The sequence below is a fragment of the Uranotaenia lowii genome, chromosome 1 (genome assembly GCF_029784155.1).
Source record: "Uranotaenia lowii strain MFRU-FL chromosome 1, ASM2978415v1, whole genome shotgun sequence".
Lineage (NCBI taxonomy): Eukaryota > Metazoa > Arthropoda > Insecta > Diptera > Culicidae > Uranotaenia > Uranotaenia lowii.
Genome location: NC_073691.1, coordinates 114,508,087 through 114,519,021, shown reverse-complemented (window position 1 = coordinate 114,519,021; position 10,935 = coordinate 114,508,087). Strand labels below are relative to the sequence as shown.

Below are 10,935 nucleotides of genomic sequence, written 5' to 3'. Positions count from 1 at the left end.
ATATTTTACAATATGCGGAACGTATGATTGAGCGTTATTTTTACTACAAACTACTATAAGCAAACTATATCCATTGAAGTTGATGAAATCTATGATTTTGTATTCCAACGTAGCTAGAACATTCAGGTAGATTGTTTTGCTCGCCAAAAGTGGATGATATTTTAACCGTATCCAATAATGTAGCATGAAATATTTGTTCGAAAAAATCGCTCTTTTTGAATGGTAAACATGCTTAACAGCCCTTTCCCCATATGGTACTTTAACAGATAATCATAATACAGATTGTTAATATGGTCTGTGTTATTGTACATATACTGTTCACTTTACAATAAACGATAACGTTTAGAGACAATATAGAATATTCTCTATATATTGTAATTGATTATGCGGGAGATAAGATCTATGATTTTCGTCTTTGAGAATTTTCACGTGTTCAAAATGGCCACCCTGAAGAAAAGTTGGTGTGTCGTTCTCAACTTAAATGCAATAATTAGGTGAGTAATACTCAAAAAAGAAAATAACAGTGCATCCTTATCCATCATTTCTTCTCTCCCCCGTAGGTTAAGCTGACTACTGCATGAGGAAATCTATTGTGAAGTGGATGTCGCGAGAAGAAGGTAAGTTAATCAATTAATGATTTTTAGCATAATTGAAAATAGTTTTTTTTAAATTTTGCAGAACCAGGAGTCTGGTGTCCGCCAGTCGTCAATCTCGTGTTCCAGGAAAATATGATGGACGTAATGGAGCAAACTCCCGGAAATAATCTATTTCAAAAAGATCTGTAGTTTTTGTCGTCGTTATAATACGGATAATTATTTTTAAAATAAATTATTTCAAAATGATGAACCATTTAATATCTTTCTTCGTCCGAAAAATTCTTCCGAATAAAAAAACGCCTTTGAGTAGGCAAGCGTTTGAGTCTAACGTAGGCTTATAATATTTAAGTGTGGGATTGTATAACTTTTATGTGACGCATATAAAAATTATAATCTTGTATTCTATATGTGTGGGCACGTATTTTTCAAATGGGAATCACATTGCAAAAATCTATAACGCAAACACATATTCCTAAAATGTGGATTTTTTGCAGTGTACTGGGGTATTGAATTTTTTAACTTAATTTTTTTTTCAGAAATAATATCAGAGAAGTTTCATGGAACTTATTTATTTTATTTCAAATGCTTTCGTACAAAAAATCATTTAAGTTTTCACATGCGCGTTATCAAATTACCCGCACAGATATTGCATTAGCACCTTCCGGATGTTGCAAGAGGAACCTTCCGCTGCACCTTCCGGTTGTTTCAAACGCCTTCCATATGGTGCAGAAATGGTTCCCGCATAAATGAGGATTGTAGCCAAACATTTTCTTTAAAAGTCAAACGACAATTAGCAAACGTTTATTCAAACTGTGAAATATATTGGTTGAATCGTCAATTCCGAAGTCACATTATTTTTAATATGTCGTTAGGTTATGTAACTGTTAAAAACTGTTAAAATACTTGTATGGGAGAACTGTTCTACAAACAGTTCGATTAAAGTCCAAAAACCAATTGTGGAAAACGTATTAAGAACATCGAACTGTAATCGTTATAGTTTATTTTGTGGATCTCTTTCATCTAAACATTTACGGTTATAGTTCTGCTACAATTTGACTTAACTAAATTCCAACGATATGCAAACTATTTTAGGGACCGTTCAGGAAAAAGCACGCACACAAACGCAAAAAATTAATGCAAATTTGAATATTTTCGGATAAAGAATAGCATTCAATGGATTGAATATCATCATTTTATTGAATTATTTACCTATTTTGTAAATGATACCAACTAGCTTGCTCCAGGTGCCTATTTTTGCTCTGCTTTATCCTGTTGCAATTTTTTTCAGCATGCATGCATTGTACCACGGAGTAAATCTTGTAAAACTAACTCCAACAACCTAAAACATTAGAAACGGAATTATCGGATTTGTTGTAGAAAGATTTTATTTTCACTTACCAGGTACAAACAGTAATGTCCTCGGGTGTTCGGCGAGATGATTGCTCGCCTCCAGCAGCAAGTTTAGGGAAAAATGACCAGGAATCTATGCGAATGTGCTAATCGATAACGAGAACAAAATTTTTAACTTCCGGGGGTAACAAAACAATGCAACAACACCGTTGGCTTCAGTGGTGCCAGGTGCGATGTTTCATCGATATTTTTACAAATATTGAGATGCGAAATGTCAATGTAAATGTTACAGCTGTATATCATCTAGAATAGAATGATCATGCCTGATAATTATTAATAAGTTAACATAAGAATTCTACGATAACATCAATAAATTCGTCTTAAAAATTCCATTCAAAACCGGTCAAAGTTTTGAATCGAGAATACCAACGCAAATTGGATGTTTCTATGTCGCCTGTTTGTAATTATGATAGCTATTATACAAAACATCCAAAGTATAATATAATATTTTATCAGTGTCCGGCATTAAAGCGCTAATCGCTAATTAGTCCGTTACTTTTATGATGAGAAATTTATTTTCTAATGGGATTTCTGTTGAAATAATGGACATGAAAACTCCACTAGGTGCAATTATTCAAGCAGGAATGCTGTTCAATGTTATTTTCTATAAAGTGGTGGAGTTTTTTGAGCCGTAAGTTCTCCAAAAATAAAGTTAAAAAATAAATAACCAAACAAAAATGTACCGGACTAACTAGCGAATAGCGTTTTAATGCCGACCTCTGTATTTTATTATATTTAAACCTGTAATACCTGTAACCTGTAATCAAATATATGGGAACCGCCACGTATTTTAATCTTACAGAAATAACAAATGAACTAAAATTGTGATCAAGTGCAGATGAATTCTTACATACGCTAAAGATTAATTAACATGAATAAAGTCACTTAAAAAGTTGTTAAAAGAATAACGTAAAATTAGAACTAATGTATGAATCATATTAAAAAAAGAAATTTACTTAAAAGATTTTCCTAAATGTGTATAGATTTTTATGCAAAACCATCCGGCATCTCTGACCGGCGTTTCGTTCATTTTTGACAGCAAGAATGAACGGTATGGGTAATGGTTCGAGATAATTTTTACGATTAAAGAAAAGTTGACGGAAACCGTTCATACAATTCTATCACCTTTAGAGATACCGTCACTCGTTCATTAAAACGTTCATGTTCCGTCCTTATCGTTGTTCAAATACCGTTCAACATAACAGCTGCGTTTACAGAGACAATCACTTTTTCTGAAGCTGTTGATGTATCGTTTAGACTATTTTAGATATAGTTTTTTAGTATGCGGGTTGTTTTTTTCCATTTCCATGGAGTAACCGATCGGTAGTTCCATCCTAAGGTTACCGGTAAAGCAAAATTTCTCGCTTTCCGCAGATCGCAATCCTTGCCGGATCTGTCTCGGAATCTGTAAAGCACATCGAAAAAAATAAGTTAAAATTTCTTGCTATGAAGATGCGTTCACTCACCATAGCCGCCTGCGTGTTGCTCAACATCGGAAGCTTCCTCCGAACTCGAAAACTTTTTATTTTTAAGCAGACAATTTTTAATACCTACTACCGACGTTGTTTTTTCTGGACAAAAAAATTATTTCAGCGGCGTGTCTTGAAGTGACAGCAGAAAAATTGACGGTGTGTTGCAAAAATAATCAATACGTTTCTAGATCATTTATCGTATTGTCAATTGCATGAATTTTTAGACTATTGAGAGAATCTGATTTGACAGGTAACAATTCCGCACTCACTAACACAATCACATTCTATATATAAACTATCATGTGCTAAAAGTTGAAAAGGGACTTTATGAAAAAAAGGACCAACATCAGAGTTCAGTTACTTCAAATTATTTCTACCAAAAAATCAACTTTCAAACGCACCGTTGCCGTCTTCAACAAACTGCGTAGATTGCACCTGTTTAGACCCCCGTGCAAATAACACATATTGATCCCGAATAGAAAAACATTGTGAAAAGATCATGAATTTCATTTTCACGCAATCATGAATGTTATGGTTGAAACTATGCGAATCATGGTTTATGGAACCTTGAATAAACTGTCAAATTCATAGTTTCCGACAGTGAAGTTCATAGTTTTGGCAAAATTTACCATGAAAAAAGGGGGTTGTTAAGCAACTTAACAATGAAAAAATCAACTTTTTTCCATACATTTTGAAACAAAAAACGATGAAGTTAATGATCATTACAGCTTCCAATTTTCTTAAGGAAACTATGAAAATCGTTGTTTTATGTTGAATTCATATCGTTCTGACGATGGTGAACATCAAGGTTAATTCATAATTTATAATGATTTCTGAACCGTGAAATTTCATGGTTTGAATTATTGTTTTCAGTTGTTTTTCTTATTATATTTATATTTCAAAATAAAATTTAAAATAACTATTCCGTTTGTTTTCATCATTTTTTATTCAAGTTCTTAGTATTTAAAAATAAAAGGCTTGTCACTTTTTACCTGCTGTAAAAAACTATCGAACCATTTACATTCTCTGTGTTTACACTTCAGCCACTGATCTTCAACCTTCAACACCGGCGGTTCTTGAGCCTTCTTCTCCACAACCATCCTCTGGGACACGGCTGCTCACCAGTCCACCAGACCACCAATCCGTGCGATACGGGTTTGCGTCGGACGTCTGACCTGCCCACGCCAGCCGAATTGTATGCGGGCCTTACCTGAAGCTGGGGAACTTTGCCGTCGCAGGTTCTGAAATAAAAGAAATTTCTATCATCATACAAATCAATGAATACCTATAATAATAAAAGTTCTTACCATCATCACTGCAGTTGAAGGCATCCTCTCCCTATCCGCCCTATTCAAATCCCGCAAGGTTGATTTCGGAACTTTTCCGGATAACCTGATTTCAGCCGCGAAAATCACGAAAAGATTCTCCGTAAAAAAAGTTAGAGCGCGAAAAAAATTCTCTACACGGAAAATTGTAAAAGGGCAAAAGAGCAAAAATTTATCTATTTTCGTATGGTTTGGATTTTCATTTTACCTTGAAATACATTGTAACATTAAAAGTTACAAGAAAAAAACTGTGCAACCATGCTTTTGATAGAAATGTCAACTATGGAAGATTTTGAAATAACAATATACTTAAAGGTGACTTTCCAAATTATAGTAGTTTCAAGATTTTTATCGGTTGATAAATATTTAGTTTTCACGATGAAGTTTATTGTTAAATTGAAAATTATTGTTTTGTTATACTAATACCACGGTCTTGGCTATTCGGGATATTCTTTACAGCTTTGGATAAAATTGAATTAAAAACAATAGAGCATTTCCTGAGACAGATGGTGGTAGGGTAGCTTTTTGTTTTTGTTTTGAAAAAGGTAAACACCTACTGGTCGCCATTTTGAACTTGGGAGATTAGCACTGTTCAATTATTTCTTCAAAAGAAATTATTTTTTCAAATTAACATTACATAACATCAACATTACCTTCAAAGTATTTCATGTCTACAATTATTTAGTTTAAGGTAGTTTAAAAAAATAAGAATTTTGCATAACCATTACTTTTGCATCGCCAATTTGGCTTCGTTACTATCCGACCATTGAACATGCGTAGTGTTGTTGTTATTTTTACCCTACCACCAGCTGCCGAAAATTGTAAACATGAGGAATCAGCTGTTCTATTGACAAGTCGGGAAATACCTTATTGCGACTAGCTGGTGTGTCAGTAAAAATTGTCAGTGAATCCATAATTTTTTGGCTAATTTTTCAGTAATTGATAATAAAGCCCGAATAATGCATGATTTATTTGTTCCACTTACATTCTGTACCCGAATGTACAGAATGCATTCTGTTTTCTGCTCGTTTCTTTTCATTTGTTGATCGGTCAATTTTCGTTATTGAACTCCTTGGTTCGCATTTCAGAATATTTTTTGCTAAAACAATAAAGATTATGCCGTTTGGAAATGTGATTCGAAAATCAGAAGCGAGCAACGGCTGATTTGAAAAACTGACACGGGTTGTCTATGTGTGCGTCAGTGTGGAAATATTTCTGCGTGGAAATTATTTGCACAGGAGTCTAAATAGGTGCAATTTCCGCAATATCTTCCAAAAATATTTCTTTATCTTTTTATCGCGTTGCAAAAAAACGCAATTTGTGCTTAATACTATTAACCAAATCTTTCAGATATAATATTTAGCAATTTCTAGCAAGAGCACATTTATCAAAAGCGCAATCCGAATCAGTACCATAAATGTTATCAGAGATGAATCATTCTGAAGATTCTGAGTATAGTATCTTACTATGCGGGAGTCTATATAGCTGATGAACTAGCAAATGCTGGCAGAAATGAACCGATAACACAGCTCCTGATTCCAGCTCAAGACGTAGTTCGTAATATAAAGTCCAGTATAAGACTGGCCTGGGAAAAAGAATGGGATTTAGAAAAAGAAAAATTCTTAAGGAAAATTAAGAATACCACAACTGCTTGGAAAGATCGATCTTCTAGGGAAGAAATGCGAGCACGCTGTCGTCTCAGAATCGGCCACACTAGGTTAACACACTCAGGACTTTTCAGTAGACAGCGGAGCAAATTGGATGGTGAAGTTTGTGGCGTGGTTGCTTCTGTCCAACACATACTTCTAGACTGCCGGAAATATAATGAAACTCGAGAAAAATTCAGGATCGTCGGTGACATCAGCGAGGTACTATCCAATCATAAGGAGAGAGAGAACTGTTTGATAGAATTTCTTAAAGAAACTAGATTATTAAGAGAATTGTAAAAATGTAAATCTAAATACTTTCTTGACCCGAATGACAATTGTCAAAGGGTCTTTAATAAATATTATTAATTATTTATTAATAATAATAGATGAGGCATGCTCAGTTTGGTGAAACTTGTAAACTTATCCAATACAAAACTCTCTCAAAAACTTAAAAAAAGTTTAAGAATGATAAATTTAATGCATCAAAATTTGATACCTGCTCACTGGTCGGTGATTAAATCAAATCAATTTGACATTTGAGCGCTTTTTTGTTTTTTTCTTCTGTTTTACACCCCTGGGTATGTATATAGTCCTATTTGGCGCTGGTAGTGTTCGTGATAGTATGCTGGTTGTTTCACCAACACTTTTCAGTTTTGGGACAATTAACCTCAAAAACGACCACGTGCGTCGACCGGTTACCCGTTTTTGTCCCGAGAGTTTTTGAGGTTAATTGTCCCGTCTCATCTGTACACGCTCAGCAAGTGTGCGTAAGAAATGTCAAAAACAACTCTATTGATAGACACCAGCGGTGTCATATATACAGATTTTTCTGTATTATACAGATTTTTCAACGTCAATACAGATAAGATGCAGATACAGATTATTATACAGATTTTTAAACATTAATACAGATTTATACAGATTTTTTTAAATATAAATTCAAAATCAATTGTTGATGTAACAGTTTCCATGGGAGCTAAATATTTTTAAACCTTTATTTTTCCAACTGCGGTAAACCTCAAATTAATAAAACACTGCAATTACACCCTGTTTACACTTGCCCTGGTGTACCTGAAATATTTTCAAAATAATATTTATCCAGACATTTAACTTCTACAAGTAAGCTTGTGTGACCATTCCTCCTCTAACTGTCGCAGAGAGCGCACGACATACGGCTGTACATGGGAAGTCAAGTGAAGGAAAAATCGCGTCGAAAGGGAAGCCATCTTGTTTTTGGCAGTTCGCAATCGGTGGTATTCACTCCAGTGTAAATATTACAAATGTAAATAGCGGAAAAGAGAATCAAGTTTTAAATTTAACTAAGAGTTAATGGACTAAGAGTAGAGAATAAGTTTTTCCTTTAATACTATTTTTTTTATTAAGTTTTTACCACGTTAGATTAAGTGACTATAGAAAAAATTAGGTTTGTTTAGGATTAGTGAAGCTTGCTCAGCAAGCATGAGAGCCCGAATACGAAAATATTGTTACATAACGGTTCCTGTAGTAGTTATAAAACGATTAGAGACAGCGTAAAAAAACGTTTAGAAAATGATATCTGAAACAATAAAAAACATTCCACTTATCTTGAATTCCAAAACGACGGTCTGTTGAATATGGCGTTAAGTTATGTTACTGTTTAAAACTATTAAAACCTATATATGGAGACACTGTTCTAGGAACAGTTAGGGTATGGTTTATAAAACGCTTATGAATAACGTTTTCAGCGCATTGCACTGTTTCTAGAATGAACATGTGTAGGCATATTTTAAACGATTTATCATACCGTTAACCGAACTGTTACGGAAATAGGTATACGAACCGTTTGAATTAAGATTACTGTATTTTTTATGGCCTCATATAACATAAACATTGAAAAAAACTATAAGATTCTATCGTAAAACTGCTAAGAGACGATAACCTCAAAGCTTTTTTCTACCCTCACCCACACATAGATGAAAATATTTTGGGGATTTTCGGATTTTCATTATTTTATAAATTCAATCTTTCAACTCATCTTCATTGAAATTTTATTAGATACTTACACAGGGGTGAAAAGCGTAAGCAAAATTTTCCGTAGCTCCAGCGCTACGGCATGCAGGGAAGCCACCGAAAGCCTGGTGAACGGTTTAGCCGGCGGACCAGGACCCTGGAAATAACCTAATCATTCCGAGTGCGCCGTTCTCACGCAACATAACGTTGCTGCTGTACGGAAACCGCTGCCTTATTTGTGGGAGATGAAATTCAGGCGCTAGAATAGAAATAAAATTATTTATTAGAAGGTGCATTTAGTTTTTTGTTAAATTGAGCAATAAGAAGAACAAAACACAAATTTTCACCTACCTGAAAAGCGCACGAATTTCAGTAAGCAGAAAATCCAATTCCCGGTGTTGCTGCCGCAACTGAGTAAGCCCAGCTCGGAACGGACCACAGTGGGCATCACAACACCGGGAGTCCTGAAACCGAATCCGGTAAATTACCGTAAAGATAAGTTTTAAAAAAACGCGACGAGCTTCCAATTTTTCGGCGCAAGAAGTAAACAACCGGACAAAAACGACCAGGGATGCCAAATGCACTGAACTTAAACAATTTAGAAAATGTTAAACATTTAAGTCAACTAAATTAAATGTTGTTTCGTAGTAAATTATAATAAATTCATTCATCATTCATTCATTAGCAAAACTATTACACAAAATCGATGATTTTATGTCACCTGATTGCATGTTTTCTAGCCTAAATTAAAAAATAACCATAGTTCTCGTATTCGTCTTAAAAAACGATTGCTGGCGAAAACAGTAGTAATTGTTGTTTTTACACCATCGAAACTTCAAGCTCTACCCCTAAAGCGGGCCACTGACTACACAACATTTGTACAAATGCGATGTAATTCGATGAAATTTTGTCGCTGTGAACACGATTTGCATCGTGTATGGCACTGCTTGAATGACCGCGCAAACGGTTTGAATAAAATCGTTCGGGATCGAAATATTTTGTACAAACGACTCTCTGTGGCATGGTGTATGGTGCTGCTTGTACAAAATATCAGCCATTTATTCAGCCCCAGCAGGGTTACCTTCCAATATGATTCCTTTTGACTCGTTGTTTTACTTACATATGATATACTAAATAAAATGTGGAATAATGTGGATTATGTAGAGAATGGCATTTACTGCAATTGATGTTTCATGGAATGTCCGCATAAGGCTTTTTAACATGCATGTAACAAATTTTAATTAAGTCCATGAATTCGCAAAGAAACTTTCATATTATAATTATCTTGAATAATGTCATTAAAGCGTTTGTTTAAAGCATTTTGTAAATCAAGTACGGAACCTCTTTTAGTGTGATGTAATATGTAGCATCCAAGTTCAATCATTGTCATTGAAACTACTCTTGAGCAGTATCAGAATATAAAAAAAATTAAAACTGTTTTCATCAATCTGTACTAATTTTGTGTACAAAACCATCTGGCTGCATGTAGGCGAAGAAGAAAAAAGAAACTTCTTTTTTTTTCTAATATAGATCTATTCTAAACAGTTGTAAAAGTATATGAAAAAAAAAAAATTAAAGATTTAATAAATGTGTACTGATTTCTTGCAAAATCATCTGGCATCTTTGATTCGCATTTCAGCCATTTTTGACGTGGGTTTGACAGAAGACATGGACGCTATGGGTAACGGTTCGGTATAATTTTGACGATTCAAGAAAATTTTAAGTTAATCGTGCATACCATTCGTTCACCTTTCCAAATACCATCACTTTTCCACACAAACGTTCATTTTTCGTTTTTAATGTTGTCGAAGTAAAGTTTAATATTACAGCTACTTTTACAGAGACCATCACTATTTCTAGAACTGTTGATGTTTGGTTTAGACTGTTTAAGCTATAGTTTTTTAGTATGCGGGAGATAAAAAAACGGTAAAAGAAACCGAAACCCACCAGATAAATGTAAGGTTAGTGAACCTGCATAAATAAGAGAAGCGACGTCTGAAACACAAAGTTCCAATCGATATAAAAGAACTCTGTTGTGGTATGAGCCTACTTGGTTGAATGATTCAACTGAATTAAAGCAATCAAAAGATTCCTTTTAATTCAACCACGGTAAATTTTTTTACCGTGGTTGAATTAAAAGGAATCTTTCGATTGCTTTGATTCAGATAAAAGAACTGTCAAAATTATTGAAAACTCAACCAAGGAGAGTATTGTAATTGCAATTACAGCGCGCTGTTGTGGTTCAAACAAATAATTTTTAAACTTGTCATATGAATTTGCGGTTATGAGCAAATTTTTTCACTGCTCTGGGGGTTCGTGTTCGTAGTTAGAAAACTAACATAATTCAAGCCTTTCGTCTGTTTATCGCGATCCCACCGGGCATCAAATTCAATATTGTTTTGTTGGATTTACTGAGCGTTCACTTTGGAGCTTGAACATTAAGCAAGAAAACAGTGCTGAGGATTTTTTTGTCCAAGCTTTCGGCGATGTGGCC

The 10,935-nt window shown here is 34.3% G+C and overlaps 1 long non-coding RNA gene across 1 annotated transcript; it reads right to left on the bottom strand.

Annotated features, from left to right (window-relative positions):
- Nucleotides 1-8,455: 8,455 nt before the first annotated feature.
- LOC129740456 (uncharacterized) lies at nt 8,456-8,996 on the bottom strand. Its single transcript, XR_008736247.1, has 2 exons — nt 8,793-8,996; nt 8,456-8,700 (listed from the first exon to the last, which is right to left on the bottom strand). It is a non-coding gene; the product is annotated as an uncharacterized LOC129740456 (long non-coding RNA).
- Between the last annotated feature and the right edge of the window lie 1,939 nt (nt 8,997-10,935).